This window comes from Hipposideros armiger, unplaced genomic scaffold (assembly GCF_001890085.2).
Source record: "Hipposideros armiger isolate ML-2016 unplaced genomic scaffold, ASM189008v1 scaffold_195, whole genome shotgun sequence".
NCBI lineage: Eukaryota > Metazoa > Chordata > Mammalia > Chiroptera > Hipposideridae > Hipposideros > Hipposideros armiger.
Window position 1 is genome coordinate 2547599 of NW_017731545.1, and position 17689 is coordinate 2565287.

The following is a 17689-nucleotide window of genomic DNA, read 5'->3' on the forward strand; positions in this document are numbered from 1 at the left end:
GAGTCAAGGGATTTGTAATAGATATGTATGATATTGGGGGAAATGGGGGGGCAGATTGGGGAAGGGGGGTTGTCACTTTGAGTGGTAAAAAGTATAACTATTGTACTGTGTTGTACAGCTGAAACTAATTCTAAAAAATGTGTACTTCATAATAAAAAATAATTTAATAAAAAAAACAAAAGAAAAACCTGGTGCTGAGAATCACTGAACAAAAAATTATTGCGTAATCTATTGGTCTCATGACTCCTTAAGACAAGACATTGGACTTGAAAAGCCTGGGAGTCAGGAGCTATGGGTACCAGTTGTAACTTTAACACTAATTAGATGTCTGTCCTCTCTTAACCATAATTTTTTCACCTGTAAAGTAAGGAAGTTAAGTGAATATCTTCCCAAAGTTCCTTCCATCTCTAACAAGTTACATGTTGCTCTCTCTGAAATTCACTCTGTAACTTCGTTGAACTTCCCATCAATTTGAAGGCTAATCTTTTAGGAAACTGCATGATAGCAAAGAAAAATTCAAGATTCTGAACTCAGGCACAAATTTGAATTCCTAATCCACTGTGTGACCTCAGTCAAATTACTGTCCTATTCTGAGTTTCACTTTTTTCATTTACAATAAAGAGATAACGATATCTACCTTGTAGGTTATTCAAGAAAAAAAATGGGGCAATGTGCATTAAAGACCAGTGCTTGGTATGCAGCAGGAGTCGGCAAACTTTTGAGATGGAAGAGCTGCCAAGGGTCAGCAAACTGTGGCTAGTGAGCCTCTGAAGTAAAATTGAAAATGAAAATAAAACAGAACTATCATAGTTTCATTTATAAAATTTTTTAAAGGATATTATTCATATAATGGTGATTATGTAAAAATATATTTATGGCTCTCAAATAATTTTTCAATTGTTTTGAGGGACAGGATTGGCTCTGCAAGGGGTCGGCAATCTTTTGAGATGCAACGTACCCAAAGAGCCCCATGTGGCTCGCAAGCCACAGTTTGCCAACCCCTAGAGTAAACACTCAGGAAATTATAGATATTATTGTTGTTATTATTTTATTTGCTAAGAGTTGTAATTGCCTTTTGCCCTAATGGTATAAATTTATATAGAAACATTGGTAAGTCTGACTCCAAGCTCACTACGCCAGCTTTCTTTTCTTCCTGAGCACAGCTATACTACATTTCCCAGCATCTCTTGCAGGTACATGTACTTTTTCAGCCTGATTTATAAAGGAACACATTTTTGTTGTGGCCAAGTGTGAAAGTTCAATACATTTCGCTCCGTATTCTATATGTTATATAAATATAACATAGTGAAATGGGAAAATGGCAACAAAGGAAAAAATAATGGCATTGGACAGGATTTTATTCCACCTTTGATCCTGGCTTATTCATAAGGGATGTTAGTGGAAACCCTCCACTTGTAAATAGCCATGTTCTTTTTCCCTGCTCTAACTTGAATGCAGACAATTTTGGAAGTCACACATGAAAGATAGCAGAGCCAACAAATGGATACATCCTGGGTCCCTAGAATTACTACTTGAAGGAGAGATGCTTGATGGCCAGAGCACTCATTTTAGACTTTGTGCATGAGGGGAAATTTTTCTGTAGTCTTTGAGCCACTTTACACCTTGCAATTTATTTATTATAGCAGCTAGCTTTGTCTAATATGGCTAGAGAGAAAAAAACCGTGATTAAAAAATATATACTGAGGGCTGGCCAAGTGGCACGTTGGTTAAGAGCTTGGGATGCCAGAGGGCCCCGTTTTGGATCCCACGTATGAGGACCAGTGACACTGCCCTCTACAGCTAAGATGCTGAACAACAGCTCAACCTGGAGCTGGGCTGCGGTGAGTCGCTGGCGACAGCATAGGCTGCAGCCACTGCTGCAGTGGGTTGCCATGGGCTACCGTGTGTAGCCAGCAGCCAGCGTGAGCAGCAGGCAGCCGCCATGAGCGGCTGTCCAGAAGCCAGCGACTGATCTGCCTCACCTGGGAAGAGCTCAATGATGGTGCCAGCTTGGGCCAGTGAAGCAACGTCCTCCACAACTAGACTGAAGAACAAAAGGACAGCAACTTGTCTGTTTCCCTTCTCCCAATTCCCCAGCGCTATTCCCATCCCCCAATTCCCCAATTAAAATCATATATATATATATGCTGATTATGTCATAGAAATGAAGATGTGAGGTGAGCCTCTTGAAATTTCCCCTAGAATTTACAAATTGAACAGCTATAATTCCACAAAGGACTCCCTGCACAGCGGACAGGCAAGACTAAGAGACAATTGAAATCATCTAAAGGAGGACAAATCGAATGAGCAGGGGAGAAGGGAAGGGGGAGTGTGGAGACACAGGCTGCGTGGGTTGCCGGATGCAGAGCAGAGCTTGGAGATCCAAGCTCCCTGCATTCCGGAGCTACCGCAGTCAGGGGACAGGGAAGAGTTCGGATTGCTAGCGCTCCCCTTATAGCCCACAGAACCACCTGAGGGATCAGCATATAAGACGGTTGAACGCAACACTCACAGCAGAGACCTCAGAGCAAAGACTGAGGGAAGAAGAGTGAAAATGGTGGTTTAAGCCCTCACTGACAAGAAGAGGATGGAAGGCATAGGCAAGGAGCCTAGCCGACCAGTCCCCACCCTCCCAGAGCTTGCCCCACCCCCACCTGCCCAGTGCTAGAAGCAGAATGGTAGCAGAGTCAGGTCAAAATAACAAAATATTTGCAGTTCTGAGAACTGCGGCCCACAGTCATGGACTCTTGGTCCAACTAATCCTGAAAGAGATTAGTTGCAGTCAGAGAGAAAATAAAAGGTTGCAGTCAGAGAGAAAATAAAACATCCTACCAACACCTACTGGAAAGCAAAAGAAAGACCTCTTCCTACCAACCTGTTGCAGAACCTACTCCTGTAGATGCCTAGGAAGAGAAATAATAATTCACCAATTGCCATGAATAACCAAGGTAACAAGGCAGCTCAGAAAGAACATGAAAAGTCTCCAGAAAATGAACTTAAAGACATGGAAATATGTGACTTAAATGACAGAGAATTTAAGACTGTAGTTCTTAAAAAACTCAACGAGATGCAAAACACACAGATAGGAAGTTTAATGAACTCAGAAACACAATCAAAGAACAAAATGAACATTTTACCAAAGAGATTGAAATTTTAAAAAAGAACCAAATAGAATTTCTGGAGATTAAGAACTCAATAATAGAAATGAAGAATGAAATAACCAGCTTAGGTAACAGAGCTGACCAGATGGAGAAAAGAATCAGTGACATCGAAGATAAAAATCTGGAAATGACACAGATAGAAGAAGAGAGAGACTTGAGGGTTAAAAGAAATGAAAGAACTCTACAAGAACTTTCTGACTCCATCAGAAAGAGCAATATAAGAATAATGGACATACCAGAAGGAGATGAAAGGGAGAAGGGAACAGAGAGTATATTCAAACAAATAGTCAATGAGAACTTCCCAAACTTGTGGAAAGAACTGGATTCTCAAATCCAAGAAACAAATAGAACATCTAATTACCTCGATCCCAACAGGCCTTCTCCAATGCACATTGTATTGAAGCTGTCAAAAATTAATGACAAAGAAAGAATCCTCAAGGCAGCTAGGGGAAAGAAGACAGTAACCTACAAAGATAATCATCAGATTTTTCAGCAGAAACTCTACAAGCCAGGAGGTATAGAATCAAATATTCAAACTATTGAAAAAGAGAAATTATGAGCCAAGAATAATATATCCAGCAAAGATATCCTTTAGCTATGAAGGAGGAATAAAGATCTTTCCAGACATACAGAAGCTGAGGGAATGTTCTAACACATGACCTGCACTACAAGAAATACTAAAGGAGGCTATTTGACCCAAAACAAAAGAGCAAATGAATACAAAATCATAAGTAATATTATGAACAGACAGACAGAAGCAGGAAATGACACCCCCTACACTTAAACATAACATATAGGGTAAAGAAGGGAAAAAACCACTTTTAAAAAAAGAGGGAAAAGACAACTTGCTACTGCAGCACAGAAATCAACTCACAGAGAAAATAAAGATGATTTGTGACAAGAAAAACATAAAAGGTGAGAGAGTAAAGTCTGAACTGACCCAAGGGAATGGAGAAAAGAAGCATGCTGAAGCAAGTGGAATATTCTAAATATGAAACTTTCTTTTATATAAACTTAATGGTGACCACTCAAAAAAGATCCAGAAATGAAATATATAACAAAAAAAGAAGAATCAGAGGGAAAAATTATAGAATACTATGAAACTTAAGTAACAGACAGCAACAAAAAGGCAAAGAAAAAATGGAGACACAGTCCTACCAGAAAACCAAAGATAGAATGATGAAATCCTCATATATCAATAGTCACCCTAAATGTAAATGCACAGAACTCACCAATAAAAAGGCACAGAGTAGCAGACTGGATAAAAAAAACTAAACCCAGGGCCGGCCGAGTGGTGTGATGGTTAAGAACTGGCTTGGGACACCAGAGGGCTCCAGTTCGGATCCCTCACAAAAAAATAAAATTACAGACCAATATCTCTGATGAATACAGATGCAAAAATCCTAAACAAAATTTAGCAAACTGAATACAACAATACATTATAAAGAATATACGGGCTGGACGAGTGGCATGTTGGTTAAGAGTTGGCTTGTGATGCCAGCTCTGAGGAGCAGGGCCCTGGTTGAGATCCCACATGAGGGCCAGTGATGCTGAGCCCTCTACAGCTAAGATGGTGAACAACAGCTCAACCTGGAGCTGGGCTGTCGTGAGTCGCCGGTGATGGTGGAGGCTGCAGCCCCTGCTGCAGTGGGTTGCTGTGAGCTACTGGAGTGGCTGGCAGCCAGCATGAGTGGCCGAAGCCAGAGTGAGCTGCAGTGAGCTGCCATGAGCAGCCGTCCAGTGGCAGGTGAGTGATGCCTCACTCGGGAAGAGCACAATGATAATACCAACATGGACCAGTGAAGCAACGTCCTCCATAACTAGACTTAAGAACAAAAGGAAAACAATTTTTCTGTTCCCCTTCCCCAATATCCCAATGCTGTTCCCCTCCCCCAATAAAATCTTTTAAAAAATTATACATCACAACCAAGTGGAGTTCATCCCAGAGGTACAAGGATGGTTCAAAATACACAAATCTATCAAAGTGATACACTACATAAACAAAATAAAGGACAAAAATCATATGGTTATATCAATAGGTGCAGAAAAAGCACTTGACAAGATACAACATCCATTTATGATTAAAACACTTAATAAAATGGGAATAGAAGGAAAATACCTTAACATAATAAAGGCCATATATGACAAACCCTGAGCTAATATACTTAATAGTAAAAAACTGAAGTCCTTTGCTCTACATTCTGGAACATGACAGGGCTGTCCCTTATCACCTCTGCTTTTCAACAGAGTATTGGAAGTCCTAGCCAGAGCAGGCAAGAGGAAGAAATAAAAGGCATCCAAATAGGGAATGAAGAAATTAAATTGTCACCTTTTGCACATGACATGATGTTATATATAGAAATCCCTAAAGACTCCACCAAAAAGCTATAGAAACCATACACAAACACAGTAAAGTTGCCGGCTACAAAACCAACATACAAAAGTCCATTGCATTCCTATACACTAACTACGAAATCTCAGGAAAAAAAATAAAGAAAACAATTCCTTTTGCATTGCAACAAAAAGAATAAAATCCCTAGGAATAAACTTAACCAAGGATGTGAAAGACCTATACCTGAAAACTATAAGATATAATTAAAAGAAATTGAAAAGGACACAAAGAAGTGAAAAGATATTCTGTATTCATGGATTGGAAGAATCAACACAGTTAAAATGGCCAAATTACCCAGAGCAATATACAGATTTAATGCAATCCCCATCTAAACCCCAATAACCTTTTTTAAAGAACTAGAACAAAAAATCATCAGATTTGTATGGAACAACAAAAAACCCCGAATAGCCAAAGCAATCCTAAGAAAAACGAACAATGCTGGAGGTGTCATCCTCCCTGATTCAGTTTGTAGTACACAGCAAAAATAATCAAAACAGCATTGTATTGGCAGAAAAACAGACACACAGACCAATGGAATAGAATGGAGAATTCAGAAATAAACCCACATAAATATGGACAGATAATTTTTGACAAAGAAGCCAAAAATATACAGTTGAGAAAAGACAGCCTCTTCAATAAATGGTGCTGGGAGAATTGGAAAGCGACATGCAAAAGAATGAAACTAGACTGCTATCTGTCACCGTGTACCAAAATTAAGTCAAAATGGATCAAAGGCCTAAACATAAGACCTGACACAATAAACTGCATAGAAGAAAACATAGGTAATAAACTTATGGATCTTGGGTTCAAACAGGATTTTATGAATTTGACCTCAAAGGCAAGGGAAGTAAAAACTAAAATAAATGAATGGGACTACATCAAACTAAAACACTTCTGCACAGCAAAAGAAACCCCAACAAAATAAAGAGGCAACCAACCAAATGGTAGAAGATTTTTGCAAACAGCGCCTCTTATAAAGGGCTAATATTCAAAATATGTAAGGAACTCATACAACTCAACAACAAAAAAAGTAAACAATCCAATTAAAAAATGGGCAGAGGACCTGAAAGACATTTCTACAAAGATGGCATACAGATGGCCAATAGACATGTGAAAAGATGCTCACTAATCATCAGAGAAATGTAAATAAAACCCACAATGAAATATCACCTCACACCAGTTAGAATGGCTACCATCAACAAGACAAATAATAACAAGCTTGGAGAGGCTGTGGAGAAAAAGCAACCCTCATAACTATTGGTGGGAATGCAGATTGGTGCAGCCGCTATGGAAGGCTGTGTGGAGATTCCTCAAAAAAATTAAAAATAGAGTTACCATATGACCCAGCAATTCCTCTCCTGGGTATCTACCCAAAAAGTCTGAAAACATTTATTTATAAAGATATATGTGCTCGGGCCGGCCGAGTGGCGCGATGGTTAAGAACTCGCTTGGGATGCCAGAGGGCCCCGGTTCGGATCCCACATATAAGGGCCAGTGACACTGCCCTCTACAGCTAAGATGCTGAACAACGGCTCAACCTGGAGCTGGGCTGCTGTGAGTCGCCGGCGACGGCGTGGGCTGCAGTCCCTGTGGCAGTGGGTTGCCATGGGCTACCGTGTGTAGCCAGTAGCCAGCGTGAGCGGCCAGCAGCCGCAGTGAGCGGCCGTCCAGAAGCCGGCGACTGATCTGCCTCACCCGGGGAAGAGCGCAATGATGGTGCCAACTTGGGCCAGTGAAGCAACATCCTCCACAACTAGACTGAAGAACAAAACGACAGCAACTTGTCTGTCCCCCTTCCCCCAATTCCCCAGCACTGTTCCCATCCCCCCAATTCACCAATAAAAATCTTAAAAAAAAAAAAAGATATTGTGCTCCAATGTTCATTGCAGCTTTATTTATGGTGGCCAAGACGTGGAAACAACCGAAGTGTCCTTCAATAGATGGTTGGATAAACAAGATATTGTGTATATACACAATGGAATACTATTCTGCCATAAGAAAAGATGAAATAATATCATTTGTGACAACATGGATGAATCTTGAGATTATTATGCTAAGCAAAATAAGTCAGACTATATGATTTCACTGATATGTGGTATATAAAACTGAAAACAACAAAAGAACAAGACAAACAAATGAAGAAACAAAAACTCATAGACACAGACAATAGTTTAGTGGTTACAAGAGGTAATGGGGAAGGGTGTGGTAGATGAGGGTAAAGGGGGTCAAATATATGGTGATGGAAGGAGAACTGACTCTGGGTGGTAAACACACAATGTGATACATAGATGATGTAATACAGAATTGTACACCTGAAATCTATGTAACTTTGCTAACAATTGTCACTCCAATAAACTTTAATTTAAAAAAATACTAAAAATATATATGAAAAGAATGGATCCTTCATATTTACTTAGAAGTTGAAGGAATCTTTGTCTTTCAAATTCAATTTAACTAACATTTATTGATTGATTTTGTTGTTCCAATGAGTGGTACCTCCATGGAGGATAAAGAATAGGATCTATCACATATGAGAGATCAGGGTAGACAACAATAGAGCTGTTTGGCCTAAACTCCCATTTTACAAGGCTTTAGATTTAGCCTTTTGATGCTATCTCCAAATGAGGCTATACACATAATCACCAAATTAACACAACAAGATAAAAAGAAGACTTTCATTATACAACTCCCAAAATATTTTGAGACATTTTATTAGCATTTCCTTTTATTTTTTCCTTTTTCAACATACCAAGAATGCCCTGAAATGGAGTAGCACTGATTCTGTCATAATAATCCCTGCTCTCAATAAGTATCCAGCAATGAACAAACACAGTTACATTAAGTGCCACAATGAATGTATATAGCAGATATAGAAGGAGAATAGATAGAGGAAGAGAGATTTACTCTGTTGAGGGAATGGGGATTTGGTGGAGCAGGCTTTCCAGAAGAGGAGGTTCTGAACCAGCTGTACAGCTTGACAAGGAATGTCCAAGTAGGAAAGTTTTAGTGGGAGGTAAGTTGGGGAGTGTCATTCCTGACAAAGAATGACACTCTGGCATGGGGCAGTATCTGGGGAGATTTCAAAGGGTTTTGAGCCAGAGAATAGCCTAACAAAATTTGTGATTGAGATTCATCATTTGAACAACAGTATTAAAGACCAACTGGGGAGTGAATATGTATCACTGGCAAAGAGGACTGTTAGGGAGTGACCATGATAATCTAAAACAAAATGGGATGCACTGATCTAAGAAAATGGCTGTGGGGATATAAATGATGGGGCAGAATCAAGAGGTCTAGGGGTTCAAGTCACAGCACCTGATGGGCTTTGGGGTTGAAGGAGAAGGCATCTTGGATCACTCTCATTTCTCACTTTAATGCCTGGCTGGCTGGTAACCCTCATGATGTTTCAGTCATGTAAAGGTAAAAGTTAGACCTTCTCAGGTCATCTTGTATTTGCTCCCATTCCACTCCAGTTTTGTCCAAAAGCCACTTAGTTTATAGGAAATGGTAACTTAGACTAAATCATGGACAAGTTGTATTTGGGCCTGTGTGTGTGTGTGTGTGTGTGTGTGTGTTTTCATTCCTAGCAGACTTAATTGCAATAACATTTATATCACATAATATAGTGCACTGAGGTTGTAATTTTCCTATCATCTAAATTGCAGGCTGAAATTGTGTTAAGGAAGGACTGTAGAGAATGAATTACGGCTTTCAGAATGACTACTTTTAACCAGCAATGTGACTGGCAAATGAATGCTAGAAACGGAAGGACATAATGTTAGTCAGCTGTATCCCCGGACTTTTTAAGTGCAGCTAGCTCACGCCATTTGCATTTTAAATTTATGACTGGCACCTGGTCTACCTAGAAAATATTTTTCTACTTAATATTGTATTACCTTTGGAAAACACATAACAGTTATTTTTGAAGACATCATGTTTTTTAGACTCTCCTGCTGGGTGGACTTGGGTTTGTTTGTAACAACCCAGAGCTGGGGTACAAATTGGAAGGGACATAATTGACTTGCTGCAAGTAGTGAAATGAGCAAGTGAAAATTCAGCATCTCAAACCCATCAGGCTCTTTTTTTGCTTATTAAGCATTGTGACAATGAGAAACTGGTCTCACAAGGAAGTAGGCATGGTAGTTGCCAAGGAGAGTGCTGGGTTCAAATCCTACTCTACCACTAACTCCATCATCCATTAGATGACCTCAGCAAGTAAGCAACCTGTCTGAGCCTCAGTTTCCCCATCTGCAAAATGGATATAGTAATAAAGCAAACCTCACAGGGTTGTGGGACAGTAAAAGAGGCAGTGTCTACTGAGTGTCTAGCCAGGGTGAGTCCTTGGGGGAAAGTTAGGCACTTTCAGTACTCTTATTGTTCTGGATGAGTTTAGTTTGGAGGAGACCCTGAAATAGGATTCTTCCCTATGAGAACAATCTAGGTAACAAAATGAACCTCAAATCATAACATCTGAGGCAGCCTACACTGTTCAAGCTTCCAGAGACTTCCATAATGAAATGGGTCAGAGAGAGATAAGACACCAAAACACACAGGGAAACCCAATGCCCGCAAAAATGAAGGTCTCCTGCTGCAGAACTCTTCATAGGCAACATCTCATTGTCAAAAGCCTTCCAGCCCAGAGGCTGGGGGCCTGTGTGCTTTTTCTAACTCTTACTATGGTATGGGTAAAACTGGTGATCAGTGGGGGCAGCAAATTAGAAATGTTGGCTGTGACCAACTGGATGCTACCCAGACTGCAGGGAAATGTTTGTTACTTCAGAGCCACTGACCCCAAGCCTCCCCTCTCCACAAACAACAAGTCATTTGAACTTGGCTTTTAGCCATAAGTCCTGCACACAAGCTCAGGCCTGAGTAGAAATGGCTTCTCTCTGGTGCAGGCAGAGCCCACAGGCCTCTTGAGAGTCAGACACACCCTCACTGCATGTGTTCATCATTCAGGATTTGTCTGGGATGAGGAACATGCAGAAGAAAGATGTAAAGGCTTGTCTTTCTGCCCTTTCCTTACCCCTCCTTGCGCCAAGGGCCCTTTCAAAGAACGGGATTTTTTAATCAGTGATGCTCAGACAATTTAATAGTTTTTGGGAAAAAGATTAAAATTAGATCCATACCTCACACCATACACAAGAATAACATCCAAAAGGATTAGAGATATGAATGTAAAAAACTGAAGCTATGCAAGCATTTGGATAAAATGTAGTGAGTTCTTACATAATGTGGAATCAAGAAAAGGCTCTCTAACTGTGTCTCAAAATCCAGAGGCCACATAGGAAAAGATTAATAAGTACAACTACATAAAAGAAATTTTGAAGTTTACCTGACAGAATATACCACAACCAAAGTCAAAAGACAAGTGACAAACTGGGAGAAAATATTTCCAACATACATCGCAGACAAAGGGCAAATCTCAGACAAATCTCCAATATAGGGAGATTTCTTAACACTTAAAGGAAAAAAACAAAAACTGAATACAAAAATGGACAAAAGACATGGACAATTCACAATATGTGGTTATAAAAATGGCCCTTAAATATATTCAACTTTACTCATGGTAAGAGAAATGCAAATTAAAATTACTCTGAGACAACCTTTCTCATCTGTGAGACTGGAAAACATTTAAAAAGCTCCACAACACATTCTGCTAATGAAACTGTGGGAGAAATAGATGCTCTCACACACAATGGGGAAAATCCAGATTGCTACCACTCTTGAGGAGGGGAGCTTGGCAATAGCTGACAAAACTACTTAGACACTTGCCTTTGACCCAGCATACCAATTCTAGTTATTTACTCCAAAGATACACTTCTAACAATGTAAAAATACATATATACAATGTTATTAGAGCATTGTAATAATTGAAAAATATTGAAAACTGCCTAGAAGCCCAAACATAAGAGACTATTTGAATAAACGATGGCACATCTACCCAGTAGAGTACTAGGCATCTATAAAAAATATTGAGGAAGATTACTGTGAACTGCTATGAAGTGATTTCCAGGATATGTGGTTCAGTGAAGAAAGAAAGTGTAAAAGACTATATATACTCTGCTTCCTTTTCTGTAAGAAAGAGTAGAACACAAGAAAATACATATTTGCATTTTTTTCAGAAAGAAATACAGGGAGAATAAACCAGAAACTGACAAGATTAGTTACCTACAGGGAATGGGTTGGAACACGGTGGAAGAGATAGTAGGGTAAAATGCAGTAGGAGGGGTAGGTGTGTAAATGGAGTAGGACAGATGGGGGTGAAGTGAAAAGACTAGGGGTGGGGTATGAGGGATGGGGGATTGGGAATAGAGTAGATTTAATGGGAGGTGGAAATGCCACTCTTCTTAAAATACCTTTTGGCATAGATTTGACTTTTGAACCATGCTCATGTTTACATACTCAGAAAAAAATTAAGTGAACAAACAATATGGAAAAGCCCAAAAATGAAATATAAACAGAAATAAACTGAAATGTATTTCAAATGAATAGCATAATCACAGTGAAAGGGGAGAAACAGTTGTTTCAAACCTGTTATGGCCTGAAGTGCTTTATTTCCCTACAAGCCTACTTTAACATGGGAGATGGTACTTTTGGGCAAAAAGAGGTCTGGAGGAGAGGAGGACAAACTTGGTAGAACGGGTTTTTGAAACGATTCTTCAAAGCTCTTATAACACATGTTTTCATGGGTTCTTAGTGCAGGAGCAATTTAAAGTGGACTTAGTTGTATAGATAATAAGCATGAGGGTAAAGATCACAGCAGACATTTGGTTACCAAAGGCGAGTATATCAAAATTTTATATATGTATATATAAAAGTACATATAAAGTATATATACATATAAAGTATATGACAAAGTATTATATAAACTTTTATTATATATATATATATATATATTAATATGTAGGCTCCATGGGGACAAATCCAGTGGACCATTAAATAAAATTTTGAAAGAGAAGCAAGAAATATCCAAATGGGGTCCAAACAAGATTATCAAGTGGCTTTTTCTTATCATCTAAGTAGAATTCCTCCAACAAATATTTATTGAGTGCCTACTATGTACGAGGCATTTTTTGTTCCAGGAGAATAAGTGATAAGGCCCTCATAGAGACAGTGAACAAGAAGACAATCAGATAAGACAAATTTAAAGAGGGAAAAATGCCTCTAAGACAATGGAGTGGAGTTAGGAGCTACTTGTGCTGAGATAGTCAAAAAGTCCTTTTCAGATAGAAGGCATTTGGGCTGATGTCTGAGTGGGTGAAGGAGGCACCATGTGATGATCTGAGGAAGAGAGAGATAGGCAGAGGAAATAGCAAATGCAAAGGCCCTGGGCTGGGATCAGACTTGGAGTGTTTAAGAAACAGAAAGACCAGTGTGGTTACAGCAAAATGCACAAAGAGGAGCCTGGCACGAGATTAAGTAGGAGTACATTATAAAATAATAAACCCACTCAGATAAAGCTGTATTCTTAAAAGACTGACCAAAATTATATTCCAGTTCCCTGGATCTGAAAATTGTGTTTCTACTTCATGAAAATTCCTATGCCTGAGATAAAACTTGAAAAGAATTTAATGAAAAACCTTTACTCTTTTCCTTATCTATTCTGGTTTAGCTGTTTCCTCAGAGGTTGTCAGGCAAGGAGAGGAAGCAAACTTAATGTTTTAAAAATACCATTTCTCTATGAAGAGTGATGCTGCTTTGCAAAGTCATGGGCGGGGGGTGGGGTGGGGTGGGGCGGGTGGGCAGGGGAAGCCACTCTGGTGGTGAAAACCTCGATATTTATTTATTAAATAATTATTTAAAACATATGTGACTGCTGGAAGACACTTTGACATAGCAAAATGGGGAGGCACAGACGCCAAAAGCAATTTCATGGTTCATGTCACCATTAACACTCTGCCACAACCTGTGAAAGCAAGACTCTTCTGTTCAAGTTTAGGGAAGGAAGGGCTTAAGTTTTAGGTTTTGTTCAATTTGGTCATCCAAGCAAAAATAGTGGCGTGGGTGGTGTGCTGTGAAGGTAAATACATGAGTAGCACTGGAGAATTTCCCTTATCCTCTAAGGAGAGCTGTTCTGTTAACAACCATCCAATGCTTTGGGTGGGAAGGCCCGGCCTTTTGCTGTTCTTGCAGAATCTGGTTCAGAGCAATCAAACCACAGAGTCATTTTCTTTCTTTTTGAATTAAATTTATTGAGGTAACATTGGTTAATAACATTATATCAATTTCAGGTACATAAATAACATTATAATTCAATATCTGTATACTGTATTATGTGCTCACTGACAAATGTCTAGTTTCCTTCAATTACCATATATTTGATTCCTCCCCCCTGTCAATCCACCCTCCTCTCACTCTTCTTCCCCTCTGGTAACCACCATCCTGTTTTCTGTATCTATGAGTTTGTTTCGCTAGTTCGTTTGTTACTTTTTTGTTTCATTTTCTGCATGTAATTGCTCATCTCCTCCTTCTCATGGACAGAGCCAGTGTTGGTAATGAGATGCTCAGAGGACATGGAATAAACACATTCTATGAGTGACTGTAAATTCACAGGATGGTGGAGGAGTCTGCAAGAGACCAGATATGCCTCCGTTTCTGCTCCACTTAGTTCCAGTCCAGCTCCCACCTGCACAGAGAAGGAGGCATCGCTCAGGTAGGCAGTGCTTAACTATCCCCAGCCCCCAGCCCCCAACTCCCTGGGTGTGCTGTGAGTCCTGCTGAGTCCTGTCTCTGCAGGGAAGGAGATAGAAATGTGAAGGGACCTCGCAGATGAACCCTGGGAGGGACACTTCAGACACCTACTTCTGGAGCCAAGGATGCCAGAGTGGTGTTTTGCATCATACCCCAGAGACAGATGTTCAACACTATTCGTGTTTATAAATCACCAAACCATCTTGCACCATGAAAGAAGTTAAATTCATTTTGGAGCCTTTTTCATCAACAAGGAACATGGACATGCCTAGGATGGAAAGAGAACTGGAAATGATTTGGTAGCTGCAGCCATGAGGGTGCTGCTGTTAGTGTGAAAGTTTCTGAGTTCTGATCGCTCTGAATGGTTTCCGGCCTGCTTCAAGTGAAGTTGGCCATTAGGGATCAGTTTTCCAGAGAGATGAACAAACATACCCCAAACAATGCTGTTTAGCTGAGAAAGCCCACCCACATGCAAGCAACATCCACGGAAACTCGTAAACAGGGTGATATGTCTTTCAAATCGGCAGGAAAAAGAAGAAGAACTCTAACAGATGCCTGTTTATCTTAATTTTTAAAGAGTATTTTCAATAATTTGCTATCAACAAAACTTAATCCCAGGATCTTCTGGTGGTCTGAGTCTAAGTACTCCATTTGTGTGGAGTCATTTATGAGAAATGCCACCAACTCCATCTGCATTTGGGCGCTTCTTTCATAGTTATGGGCCTTGCCCTCCTATTCTGTGCCCACCTTTTTCTTTTTTCTCCTCTTGATTATACAGTTTTCTTGCTTATTACTGTCCCAGATCAATAGGGTTTAAATGCAACATTAAATGTCCTGGTGCCCTATTTGATGGAAATGGCAATTAAAACACAGGACACCTCAAGAATTAAGGTTTCTTTAGGCTATCCAAGTCCTAGAACCACCATAGGTTCCACATTGCTGTGCCTTCAAAATGAAAGAGAAACCCAAAACATACATATTAAAAGGGTCTATTGATATATACCATATGGTTAGAATAGAAATAGACATATACCACAGGAGTGCTTATATTCAAAAAGAACATTACATATAATTTTGGTATTCTATTACAATTTGATTTTGGCACCTAACAGAATAAGTAAATTGTTGTTTGTAAACATAATGCAAATAAGTAAATGTATTTCTTTGTATTTACTTTTAAATATTTATTTATTTTGGAATATTTTGATTTTTCACTATTTCTTCCTTTTTAAAATAATTTTTTATTTTTCAGTTACAGTTGATATACAATATTAAATTAGTTTCAGGTGTACAACACAGTGATTAGACATTTATATAACAAAGTGATCAGCCAGATTTCTAGTACCCATCTGACACCCTACGTCGTTATTGCAACATTATTGACTATATTCCTGATGCTATATTTTTATTATTATTATTTTTTAAAGATTTTATTGGGGAATTGGGGAGGGGAATAGCGTTGGGAAATTGGGGGAGGGGAACAGACAAGTTGCTGTCCTTTTGTTCTTCAGTCTAGTTGTGGAGGACGTCGATTCACTGGCCCATGTTGGTATTATCATTGCACTCTTCCCGGGTGAGGCAGATTGGTTGCCGGCCACTGGACGGCCGCTCACAGCGGCTGTTGGCAGGTCACGCTGGCTGCCGGCCATTCACGGTAGCTTATGGCAGCCCGCTGCAGCTCCCCTGCAGCCTACACCATCCCCGGCGACTCATGGCAGCCCAGCTCCAGGTGGAGTTGTTGTTCACCATCTTAGCTTAGAGGGCGCAGCCCTAATATTGGATCCAAACCGGGGTCCTGCTGCTCAGAGCTGGCATCCCAAGCCAACTCTTAACCAACGCGTCACTTGGCCAGGCCCTTATGCTATATTTTAACTCCCATGACAATTTTGTAACCACAAATATGTACTTCTTAATCCCTTCCCCCTTTTTACCCATCCCTCCAACCCCCCCTTCCATCTTTTCACTTAGAATAATACCCTCTAGGTTCATCCATGTTGTTGCAGATGGCAAGATTTTATTATTTTAATGGCTGAGTAATAGTTCACTGTATATATGTACCACTTCTTCATCCATTCATCTATTGATGGACACTTAGGTTGCTTCCATATCTTGGCTATTGTAAATAATGCTGTAATGAATATATGGATGCATATGAGCACTAATAATTAAGTTTGCAACGATAACCTTTTTTGATATCAGAGGGATTATTCATTATGAATTTGGACAAAGTGGACAAACAGATAACCAAGTTTACTATTTAGAAGTGCTGAAAAGGATGTGTGAAAAAGTTAGACGACCTGAACTTTTCGCCAACAATTCATGGCTCTTGCATCACAACAATGTACCAGCTCACACAACACTGTCTGTGAGGGAGTTTTTAGCCAGTAAACAAATAACTGCATTGGAACGCCCTCCCTACACACCTGATTTGGCCCCCAATGACTTCTTTCTTTACCTGAAGATAAAGGAAATATTGATAGGAAGATATTTTAATAACATTCAGGACATCAAGGGTATGACAACAGCTCTGATGGCCATTCCAGAAAAGGAGTTCCAAAATTGCTTTGGAGGGTGGACTAGGCGCTGGCGTTGGTGTATAGCTTCCCAAGGGGAGTACTTGGAAGGTGACCATAGTGATATTCAGCAATGAGGTATGTAGCACTTTTTCTAGGATGAGTTCACGAACGTAATTGTCTGACTTCATATGTCTTTTCAAAGTAGTGATTCAAATTTCTTTGGATAAATACCCAGAAGTGGCATTACTGAGTCCTTTTTTGTCTCTTGTTATAGCCTTTCTTTGAAGTCTATTTTGTCTGGTATAAGTATTGCTATCCTTTCCTTTTCTTAATTTTTATTTTCATAAAATATATTTTTCTATCCCCACTTTCAGACTGTGTGTGTCTTTGGATCTGAAGTGAGTCTCTTGAAGGCAGCATGTGTATGGATATTATGTTTTTTATATGTTTAGCTGCCTTATGTGTTTTGTTTTGTTTTAAAGTTTTTTATTGTTAGTTTCAGGTGTACAGAACAATGCAATAGTTATCCTTTTCACCCTCACAAAATAACAACCCCCCTCCCCCCATCCACTGCCCAACCACCCCCGACATCATGCTTATCTATTACAATTCCATTGACTCCATTCCTACTCTTTACTCCATGTCCCGTGACTATATGTATATATACTTATAATTGACATACAATATTATTCAACATCAGCTTCAGAAATACAGTGCGGTGGTCAGGCCTCTGCACCGACTATGTAGTCTCCCCCACTAGACTTGAGTCCATCTGGCCCCCTAAGAAATATTTACAAACTTATTGATTATATTCCCCAGGCTGTCTTTTCTATCCCTGAGGCCATATTGTAGTTACCAATTTGTATTAACTCATCCCTTCCCCTTCTCCTTCATCCCCACTCCCTCCCTACTAGCAACCCTCAGTT